Source organism: Rhinopithecus bieti, unplaced genomic scaffold, assembly GCF_001698545.2.
Source record: "Rhinopithecus bieti isolate Rb0 unplaced genomic scaffold, ASM169854v2 scaffold_5, whole genome shotgun sequence".
NCBI lineage: Eukaryota > Metazoa > Chordata > Mammalia > Primates > Cercopithecidae > Rhinopithecus > Rhinopithecus bieti.
In genome coordinates, this window is record NW_016802964.1 from 192,875 (window position 1) to 205,294 (window position 12,420).

The window sequence follows — 12,420 nt, forward strand, 5'->3', positions numbered from 1 at the left end:
TTCAGGTAGCAAGAATAGATGCCAACAAATTAACAGTATTCACTAGAGAAGGATTTGGTGAAGCCTCAGGGAGGCAGGGCTCACCTGGAAGCACTGAAAAAAGTCATAAGCAGGACATGGATGGTAAAGATTTCCAGGATCTGGAAAGGGAAGCGGTGCTTGCAGAGGGTGAGATGAAGTGATGCACAGGGAAATAATGCACCTGCCCATTTTGCAGTTTTGCCTTCACAAGGCCCTGAAGAAGAAGAGGGTAACTGCCTGACAAAGTTGATAACTCAAGCAAACCTGAGATTTTGTGATGAGAATAGGGAGCTTCAAATCCACATCGGCGAACTCAGGCCTCACATATGGCTGACTGCATCATTCAATACGACTTGCATGACCTGAACTGAGTCACCTGGATCTGAAGCTGTTGAAAGTATAATTTGAAAGTAACAAGGGGTTAAAATGGTGAAAGGCAGGGTTTGGAGCAGGACAGACATAGGAGTTGTGCTGTGTTTGACTGTGAGCAATTAATCTCTCTGGGACCTGATTTTTCTCATCTGTAAAATGAGACGGTAATACCGATCACACAGAGTTGTTGGCCACGATTTGAAAAGGGTAAGTTGTAAAACTTCTGTGTACACAACACTAAACAAACGTTAAGTTCTTTTTATTACACTATGCAGTCAACAAATTGTTATTTTACCTTCTACTTTGTTAGCAATACCTATTGGAGGAGATTCCAGGGGAATTCTAGTCACCATTAGTCAGGCAGTAAATATTTTTAATACACTCCAAAGACTATAAATATTTCTACAGAAAGGTCATGACTGTGTTAACATAAGTCACATTTTGAAACTGGGCAGATTTAGGTAGATAATCAGAAAATGGATGTTTGTCAGTTGAAACATTATTCAGGGATGTACCTAGTGATTACTGATTATCATTCGGCTCAAAAAGTCTTGGAAAGCATGAATGTCTCAGTGTCACTAGGTCGGGACATTGGCATGGTCCTGAAGAGGACATCTCCTCTCACAGCACTGGCATTCCAGATGAGGCATTTATGGGTGGGGTCTGAGCAGGCTATAGGCACACTCAGTATAGCTTCTGGTACATAGTAGGCTTAAATAACAACTTCATAAACGAAGGAGCCCTCTCCCACTTACTCCTCTGTTTCTACCTCTGTAAATGTAAAAGGTAACTACAGCACCGTAGTTACTAGAAAATGAAACTACAGGACTGACACTAGAAAATGGAAGTACAGGACTGATACCTTACTGTGGCTTTCTCAAAATGTATGAGAACTCAAAAATCATAGGAGAATGTGCCAATGGGTCTCAAAACTTGATAATGTGATGATGTGTAAATTGTGCCCATGGAGTTGTGCAATGCAGCCAGTTGGAATGGCTTTGAAGACAGGAGTGTAAGGTGAAATTCTACAGTTGCTGTAGTAATAAAACTTCTGTTGGAGGGAGAGGACAATTCTGATCACTGCTCTGGCAACTGCTAGCCAAAAGATCATATACTACTTTTGTCTGTTCGTAATCCCTTCCTTTGGGGAATCCACACTAAAGCAATTTAACCTCTGAGTGAGTCAGAATAATATGATAGTGGGAAATACAAAAAAGAAAGCATGTGAATAAACTTGGCAATGTTATTTCACTGCATTTGTATCCCCAGAACCCATAATAGTGTCTGCCATATGTGCTCTCCAGAAACGTATAATGTATAAACTCACGTTTAGTATGTAAATCAATCAATCAATCAATCAATGAGTGGAGAGCTGCATATAGTATCCTCCCCACCCCCAGTACTGTAGTTTTATAGTTAGGGAAGTAATTAGGGTGGTTTTTCCATTCAATGGCTGCAGTCAAATGACTCTCCGCAGGAATACCCCAGCACTGAGCACATTCCTCATTGCCAGGGGACCGGGAGGTGAAAACCAGAAAAGGAGAGGGAAGTAGCTAGTTTGTCCTGTGTCTGTAGAGGATAATAGATTCAAAAGAATGGGGCAGGAGCAGAAATTTAAAAAATCATGAATGAAGTAGACTGTAAATGTCTGAAGTTGCCTAGGTAAATTGCTACCGAATTACCTTTTGATTTATATTTCATTTGGATCAGATTTGGGATCTGTAGATAATAGGTATTCATATAATTTAGGAAACGTACCATTTTCTACCATTGGCCATTGAAATAAATTCAGAACAAAGAGATTTTAAATTCTTTGAAGCACTGTGGTAAAGGGTATAATAATTCTTGCTCAAATATCTCATCATCTTAGGCCTCTTTTCAGTCACTTCTAGAGAATTTTTTAAAAACAGCCAAGCCTTAAGTGATCATTTAATCCTACATATGATGGTGAAAGAGAGAGACACAGTCAAGTTATCAGTTCCAAACTGTGATTCATTATTTCTCTGTATAAAGGAACAAAAGTGTTACTTGTTTTCAGGGAACAAACTATATCATAATTCTTAGTATCCAACTTTCATTCCAAATCCTCAAAGCTGTTTGTAAACATAAACTCATTTATTCCCACCTACCAAGCACCATTCAGAAGGAATTCTGATGGCATGAAGTTGTGAAATAATTACAAATATTGCAACCACAACTATTTCCTGAGGGTCCACCATGAAAAGTATTGTGTCATTTGCTCCTTACATTGGAGGCTCATAGGTGTTAAGTTACTTGTCCGGGTTCACAGTATTAGTCTAGAGGATTAAGAGGCAGCCTGGAGTACTTAAGTCCCTAGACTCTGGTGCCAGACTACCTGGATTGAATCCCACCTACATCTCTTTTTAGGTCTGTGACCTTGGGCAAGCTAACATCTCCGGGCTTCTGTTTCCCCTCTGCAAAGTGGAGAGGATGGTAAGAAGATGGCAATAATGGGACCTACTTCATAGGGCTGTTGTGAGGACTGGATGAGTCACGTGCTTAGAACAATACAGTGGCACCTAAAAGTGCTTACACTAGCATAAACAACAAAAGAAGAGGTGGCGGCAGTATTTGCTTCAGACATGCTTTATAACAGAGGTTCCAATGATGCTTTTAGGAACCTCCCCAGTATCTCAGCCTTATTTCTCCTTGGCTTTCAGATATATCAGATAGGCTGTGTGGTCACAAGGGGGCCACCTGCAGCCCCAAGGATGCATTATATTAACAGAGAAAGAAAAAGTTCTTGTTATGAAGATATGGCAGAGGTCCCAGGGAAGTGGCCCAGCTTTGGTCTCATACCCATTCCTGAACCCAGGCCATGAGCCAGGCCAGGTCTGGGTCATGTGATAAGCTCTGAGACAGAAGGGCTGGGTTTGCCCAATCCAAACCACATGGCCTGAGGACAGTACCTGTATAAAGGCTCTCAGAGTGATGCCCCAAAAGGAGGGATCAGGTAAAGACCAAACATATACGTAGTAGTTTCATGGCTAGCAGGTGACAGAGCAGAAATAGGAATTGTCCTCTCCCTCCAACAGAAGTTGTATTACTACAACAACTGGCCAATTTCACCTTACAGTCCTGACTTCAAAGTCATTCTAACCAGGTTGCACTGCACAAATCCATGGGCATAATTTACACAGTATCACGTTCTCTGGTTTTGAGCACCACTGGCACTGCTCTCCGATAACTTTTGAGTCCTCACACTTTTTGAGAAAGCCATAGTAAGGTGTCAGTTCTGCAGTTTCATTTTCTAGTAACTACAGGACTGTAGTTACAGTTCACATTTACAGATGTAGAAATTGATAGAGTTGTCACAGGTGGAATGGAGAAATGACTAAACCTTTAATGTTCAGATTTTGACTTCCGAGATAAGCTCTGGAAGAACATTCCAGAAACATTAGTCAAGAAAATTGGGCTTTCAATAACCAGAGCTCAGCACTTGATAAATTCTAAAAACTTCCCATTAAGCCAGGCACTATGGTAGGCACTTGTAGTCCCAGCTACTCAGGAGGCTGAGGTGGGAGGATCTCTTGAGCCCAGCAGTTCGAGGCCAACCTGGGCAACATATCCCCCAGACCCCAACTCAAAAAAAAAAAAAAAACAAAAAAACAAAAAACGCAACAACAACAAACCTTCCCATTAATATCTAGAACCAAACTTTTTATCCATCATGAGAAAGGCTTCAGACAGTGATGTCAAGATCGCACCACTGCACTCCAGCCTAGGTGACAGAGCGAGACTCTGTCTCAAACAACAACAACAACAACAACAACAAAAAAAAACCAACCAACCAACCAAACAAACAAACAAAAAACCAGACAGTGATGTAAAGAGAAGGACAGTGTTGCTGCCACACCCAGGAAGTCTTGGGGAGACGGCAAAGAGAGGAGTAAAGGATACTTTGGGGGTCTGTCTTAGAGGGAGAGGAGCTGTCAAATCTGCTCCTTCCTGGGTTGCTGGGTAATACGAGCAATAGGTTTGAGGGCCTGAGGCTGGAGAAGTTTATGTGCCATGCCCACCTGAAACTCTGGGATGAGGCAGCCCTGCAGAGACCCTGAGATGGCCTGCACCTCCTGGAATCCTTCATAAATGCACAGACGGGATCCAGAATCTCCCAGGGCCCCCAACGAGAACTGACTGACAAACTCTCTGAGGAATCACTATTGTCCAAGATGAAATGACCTTGTGGCTGATGGTCTCAGGATTTCATTGCCCAAGCCAGGAGTCAAAGAGTAGTTCTAGCCAGGCCACGGGAGATCCCTAGTGGGGACTCTAATGAGCAGCAGGAAATGTTGGAGTTCCTGAGGAGCACTGCTTATGCTAATAGAGGGAACAAGTAGCTCCACGAGCAGTGGGGCAGTGTGGACAGAGCCCCCTATCCCACCAAAAGCTAAAGCAGATGAGCAAAGTCTGGAGGACGGCATCATCCTCACAATGTCACATAATGTCCCCTGTGCCCAGGTACAACCTCAGGAGATCAAGCAGAAGACAAGAACCCACCACAGGGGAGAAGAACTATGATAGAAACTTGGAACTTGGATGAGCTTAAATGCAAACTGAATGAGTTCCTGAAAAAGCCCGCTTTAAATCGGAAGAGACTGAGCGTCTTTGAAGTGATAGTCCTAGAGCTAAGTTGAGTTCAAGGACAGATGAATAAAGCTATACTGTTTATACATCTGATTTGTGACTATAGTAGAAAGGTGAAACCTATTGGGTGAAGATGAATAAAATAGATAAAATAAGAGAAATAAAAAAATAGGATAAAATCTAGCAGTGTGTTATAAGGTGAGGCCATGGAAGCCAGAAGTTTCTATCTTACACATTTTGCATATGACTGGTATTGACATTTTAATGAACAAATACATTTCATGCTTATAAATTGGGCCTATGGGGCTAAAATGAGAGTAGATGAAGCCTAGGGCCAGAGGTGCTAATGTCCTACTTCAGAAATGTGATGCCAATTGAGAAAAACAGAGTAGAGTGGGATGAAAACCCAGAAAAGGGCAATCTAGTTAAGCGAAGAATGAGGCTTTATGAAAAGAAATATCAAGATGATAAATCAATCAAGAAATGCAAATTTTAACAGGGTGCAGATTGAACTCTATCAGTTAAAATATATATTAAAAGAGTAATCAGCCATTATTCAATCCCACTAAAAAAAAACTAAAAAGTGAGTTGGATGACTCAGAGGTTTGATTCATTGTGCCAATTTTTTTTGACCCAATAAAATGCACATGATTTCAGAAGTGGCGCAATTCCAGGTATCTGTATGTATTGCATGTGCTACAGGGGTGGGCAGGGTTTGTGTTTACTGGTATCGCCCAATAAATGTCCCAGTAATAGGGCATCTGTTTTTAGAACAGACACCAGTCAAGATGAGGTTTTCCTCCGAAACGTTTTAAAACAAGATACTGAGAGAACCCAGATGCAGTGGTGGAAGAATGCTCATTCCCCAGTGAAACCACAGTACAGGGAAACTGTCCACGTGCGGCATTCATAGAAAAGACTCAAAGAGCTACAAACTGCCACAGCCTCCCCTTGGACAGACAAGGCTCAGGACTCAGAGTAGGCTTTGGGCAAATGTTTAAGAAATTGATTGGTTTTGTACCAGAGACTTTGAACCAAGAAGCAGACATCCCAGGACAGAGCAGATTCTGAGTTATGGCAGCAATGTGGGAGCATGCAGCAGAAAAAGGGGCTGGAGCCAGCAATAAATCACAATGGATAAAGCATTGTCATCAGTTCCTCAGTGAGGAAGAAACAGATAGCTGCATGAAACATCCTCTGCCTCCTTTATAGTTAATTTTCCATGTACTAAATCATATGGAGATCTTATTATAGAGTATGGGTTTAGTCCTCCTCAATAAATGCTTTTGATGCTTCCATAAACATCCAAGTTAAATATCCCCCTCTGCCTGTATTCTGACTGGTTATTAAAATCAACTGTCTGGTAAAGAAGCACTTGCAGGATTCTTCTCTTTTTGATGAGTACACTAAACGGGCTATATTTACTTATGCCTCTAATGCTCCCATTCCCTATCATCTTTCCAAGTGTGCAATCTCACAGTGGTTCTGAATCTCCTGTGTACCTAGGCTGGGGATGTGGCTTCCTCCACATACTGCTCCTGTACAAGTCAGCCTAGAAGCGCCCCATAGCTGTGCCAGTACTGTGCTGAAGCTGAGTTGTACAGGCTCTGAAGAGCTGTTTGTTTCGTTTTAACTCTTAGAGAGGACATTTATCTCTTTATTGAAGAAATATGTACTTTCTGGACTCCGCCTATCGGCCCTTGTTGCTTTTCATAGTTTAAAGAGAGCTTGGCTTCAAAACTGCTACAGAAAAGAGAAAGCAGTAATAATCAATTTATTTTCTTTACAATTAAAAGTGTTTTTAAGGATGAATATGCACATATCACATTATCTGTGCTAACCAAGGAAATCAGTGTGTTGGACCAAAACTTACTAGCAGTGGTTTTGAAATTATTTTCACACATGTGAAAAAAATTTAAGTTTGTGATGTTTACAAGAAAATAATACCTTTTTTTCTCTTTACCTTCTAAGAGAACAATGTAGCTCCGTGGTTAATGGACAGACAGAAGAACCAGAGCACCTGCATTTAAAACCCCAAACTGCAACCTACTAGCTTTATTAGTTGTTTAGATAACCTCTCTGTACTTCAGTTTCCTGACCTGTGAAATGAGCATAATAATTGAATCTATTGCCTTGAGTTGTCGTGATAATTAGGCTGGTTAATATATCTGAAGTATTTAAAACAGTGCTTGGCCCACAGTGAGTGCTGTAAAAGGTTTGACATTTTAATGACTACTATACTACCACCATCGCCACCACCACTACAATTGCTGCTGCTGCACCTGCACAATGTAGCGAATTCACGGACCTAGAGTTAGTAAAAGTAAACTGTGAAAAGAATCCTGACCTTAGATTCACTCTGGTGCAGAAAAAATTAACTTACCAGCAATCACACAACTTCCATTATTAAAATTGAAAGCAGACATTACATCTCCTGTAAATATATTCTATTGTTAAGTTGAATGGCTTCTTTCTGAGCTATTGTACTTGAATACATATCTTAGTTAATTAAGCAGTCGTCAATTTCCAGATGCTATATGACTCTTTCATGAAAAAGAATGCTTTTCTTGGTTGAGCACAGGGGCCTGTAATCCCAGTGCTGTGGGAGGCCAAGGCAGGAGGATTGCTTGAGGCCAGTTCAAGACTAACCTGGGCAACATAGACCCTGTCTGTAAAAAAAAAAAAAAGTCAGCCAAGCCTGGTGGTGCATGCCTGTAGTTGCAGCTACTTGGGAGGCCAAGGCAAGAGGGTGACTTGAGCCCAGGAGTTTGAGGCCCCAGTGAGCTATGATTGTTCCAGTGCACCCCAGCCTGGGTGATACAGTTCTTGTCTCTAAAAAAAAAAAAAAGAAGAAGAAGAAGAAAGAATATTTTTCTCCTATTACAGGTGTATTGTCCAACATGGCAGCCACTAGGCACATGTGTCTATTAAGCATTAGATGCGTAACTAATGCATATTGAGATATGCTGTAAGTGTAAAAGCACATGCCAGATTTGAAAGATTTCATTTGAAAATAACATAAAAATGCACCATTAAAAAATTTCCATTGGTTACAGGTTTAAATTATAATATTTTTGATATATTGAGTTGAATAAAATATTAAAATTAATTTCACCAGCTTCTTTTTATTTATTTTAATGTTTCTAGAAAACTTAAAATTATATATGTTGCTTGCATTATATTTCTGTTGGACAGAGCTACTTTATACAAGACAACTCTTCATTTCCAACTTTGAAAGCTGAAAACATTGTTCCATTTAATGAGTCTGGAAGTGTTCTTTGCCTCAGTTAGGGGCACTGTCATCCACCTAGTCATCCAAGCCAGAAATCTGAAAGGTGTTGTTGACTTTTTCCTCTTCCTGTATTCCCCACTCAATAATAGTTGACTCATTTTCAAATCTGTCTGTCTCCATCTCTTCTACCAGTGCAGGCCTCACCATTCAGATGTAGATGTTACAAAAGCCTTCACACCAGTCTTCTTGGTTACCAGTCTTGGCTCCCCCAAATCCTACCCCTACATTTCTGCTAGAGTAATATATCTAAAACACAAGTCAGATCATGCCACTCCACCGGGAAAAGCCCTTCCATTGGTCCCTATTACCAAGTTCACTAGTATAACACACCAGTCTCCCTGCTCCCCAGCTTGGACAGTGATTACTCATTAGCTTCATCTTATCTCCTTTTATACTCTGTCTTTTGAAGTGATATAAAGAAATTCTTAAGTATGCATATTTTACTGGGTGCTGGGTTGCAATGGGGTTTGGGGAATGGAAGAGAGTGAAGAGGAAGACCTGAACAGTGGTATGAAATTATCACTTACTATATGCACTAACTCATTAGTAATTTTTTTTTTTTAGATGGAATCTCACTCTGTCACCCTGGCTGGAGTGCAGTGGCACAATCTCAGCTCACTGAAACCTTTGCCTCCCAGGTTCAAGCAATTCTCCTGCCTCAGCCTCCCAAGTAGCTGGGATTACAGGTGCCCACCACCACACGTGGCTCATTTTTGTAGCTTTGGTAGAGATGGAGTTTCACCATGTTGGCCAGGCTGGTCTTGAATTCCAGACTTCAAGTGATCTGCCCACCTTGGACTCCCAAAGTGCTGGAATTACAGGCGTGAGCCACTGCGCCCAGCCTTAATTTTTTTGAATGAGATATAAAACACTGATTCAACATCGTACTGGATGTCCTGGCCAATGCATTAAAACAAAGGTGGAGACAATCTGTATGCTTGTATCAGATACATCTTACTATAGCTCCTCTAATATCTTCAGAACCATGGCCTCCTAGACCTATAGAAGAGGAAAATTATACCTAAGTTATCAAGTTGCTATGACTAGTAAATGAAATCATATATAAAAAGAGTTTAACTTAGTGCCTAGGATATAATATATATTTAATTCACAATTCCTGTTGAAAAATAAACTGAGGCACATGAAAATATTAAAGAGTAAGCAAATAGCAATGCTTGAAGCAGACAACTCCAGACCACAAGCAGTTCAGGACTGTTCACGGAAGGCTTTTTTTTGATAGGGTGAACTCAGAAGCAAAGGCAAATAAAATATTTGATTGGTTAAAGTAAAGCAGTAGTCTCCTTTGGATCATTCCAGTGGAAATTTCCTGTTAGAGGTTGGTTAGTGGTTTCTGACTAACGATTAAGCTTAAGTTTCCATTTACAGTGTACATTGTGTTGGGTCTTGCTTTGCTTAGGCAAGTCCCTATGGCATCGGAGCTGCTTCAGTGAAATGGCCTCCCAATTAATTATTTTAACATCACTTTCTAGCTTTTGGCTCACACCTCACCTTCACCAACCCCACCTCCATCATCAGAGATCTTTAGGTGGCAGCCTAGGAGGTGAACATTTAAAAAACAACGGATAGTTTAAGCAAGACATCACTTGCAAAACCTTTATCCAGATCACAGACCACCGACTACTGGGGAGCTTAAACAGATGTTATTGCAAGGAAAAACCTTATTTGTTGAGAATAATGCAGACAGAAAAGAGCCAAGGAGGCAAAGTGAGTAATAATTAGGAAAAAAAGGAAAAACACTTTATGTCTGCTTTCCTGACAAATTAAACAAATAATAAGAAGAAACCATGTGATGGCCATTACTTATCACTATATTTCAAAAATTATATATCACAACATATGGGGACATATTGGAGGATTTCACTTATCATTAACATGAAAACTTCATCTTGTTGAAAGATAATTTTTTTTTCTGGCTGACATTCTCAATAGCTATCCTGCTCAAAAACTAACTTCACTGTCTCTAGTGAATTCTAGAAATTAAAGTGTGATTATATATTGACTGACTTAAACATTTATGTAAAAACCAGTAATTATGAAAACATCATTGGCTCCTTGATGAAAATTGCCATTTTCATTTGAATACTTCCTAAATTATTTTCCTTCAGGGGTGGAGAGTTAAAATTTTTAATCTTTAAGATCAAAATAAATTTTTAACAATCATCATCCTTGTGACTTAATAAGATTTGTACTCAGACTGATGGATTATTTGAAACAGATCATCAATAATTATTTGTACTATTACCAAAATTAAGATTCATTTACACAACTGAATTTTTCCATTCCGTGATAGTCAAAAACAAACATTCTCATATACTGTTTAATAAGCTGTCAGTATTTATGGAATCTGCAAGTCTGAAGAATATTTAGAACCCATCAGGCCAGGTGCGGTGGCTCACGCCTGTGTCCCAGCACTTTGGGAGGCCTAGGCGGGTGGATACCTGAGGTCAGGAGTTCGAGACCAGCCTGACCAACATGGTGAAACCCCATCTCTACTAAATAAAAAAAAAATTTAACCAGGCATGGGGGCACATGCGTGTAATCCCACCTACTTGGGAGGCTAACACAGGAGAACCGCTTGAACCTGGGAGGTGGAGATTGCAGTGAGTCGAGATTGTGCCATTGCACTCCAGCCTGGGCAACAGGAGCAGAACTCCATCTCAAAAAAAAAAAAAAAAAAAAAACCCCACCTAATCCACCTTCAGACTCAATGTAGCCATTTCATTCAATTCATCCCTTTTGTTCTCAGATCTAATACATCAGACTTTCATCTAATGCTTGCACAGCCTTTATGCTTCCTATAACTTTAACCAACAGCGTGACACTACTGATGAAATTACCTAAGACGATGATTTCCGAAGTCAGAATTCCCCACTTTGGGAGAGTTCTGGCACAGGGTGGGACTTACTCATAACTGCATGAAGATTACCCAAATTTCTGGAAGATTTAGCATTTACTGTTCCCACTTGGGGAAGGCAAAATGAGATCATTCTTCTCTGATTCCCAGAACTCTTGTTTTTCAATAAAAAAAGTCAAGAGGATGCTGATCCAAAATTTATTTCTATAAAATTACAGAAATTATGTTATTTCTATAAAATTATATAAGTGGTAACAGCCATACTAGAAGTCTTAGCTTTTTGAGGGTATTAAAATAGAGACAATGATGTTACTTTGACTTTTGTCTTTACTTTGTAGACTTTGCTGCATTTCTAACACCTTATATCCCCACTTGCTCTCCCACCCCAATCCTTTAATTAAAGCATTGGTAAGCCATGGCACATGGGCCAAATTCAGACTGCCACCTGTTTTTGTAAATAAAGTTTTATTGGAACTCAGCCACATTCATTTGTTTACATATTATCTGTGGCTGCTTTCATGATACAGTAGCAAAACTGCGTTAATTGTGACTGAAATCGTATGATCTGCAAGCTTAACGTATTACAGTCTGAACATTTAAGAAAAAGTTTCCTGACCCATGTTACAGGAGTTATCTTTGAGTCCTCCTATCCCTTCCTCCCTGAAACACACCTGGGGTGAATGATCCAGACAAAGGAATTCGTCCACTTTTTCAAGAACATGGCAAGTACTTTCATGCCGTGCAAATGCTGCCCTTTGCTAGAAATACCCTCCTTCTTCACCTTCACTTTGTTCCTACCCATCCTTTAAAATCCAACTATAGTGTTATTTCGCTTGAGAGTCTTTGACTATCTCATGAATAACACTCTTTTGCATCATCTTACTACACAAATGCGTTTATCAGATTGTATCCCGCCACCACACACACACAATTTTAAACAGGACGATACCCATTGTATGAAAGTCAAAATGTGGGAAAAATATTTTCTGCAAGCCCAAATCAAAAGAATTCTGGAGTGGCTATCAGACAAAGTAGACTTCAGAACAGGGAATATTTCCCAAGAATAAAGGATACTTACAATAATATAAAGATTAGCTGGGTGCAGTGGCATATGTCTGTAGTCTCAGCTACTTGGGAGGATGAGGTGGTAGGATCGCTTGAGTCCTGGAGTTTGAGACCAGCCGGGGCAACATAGCAAGGCCCTGTCTCCCTTCCTCTCTCTCTCACACACACTCACATATGTTTTGTGTGT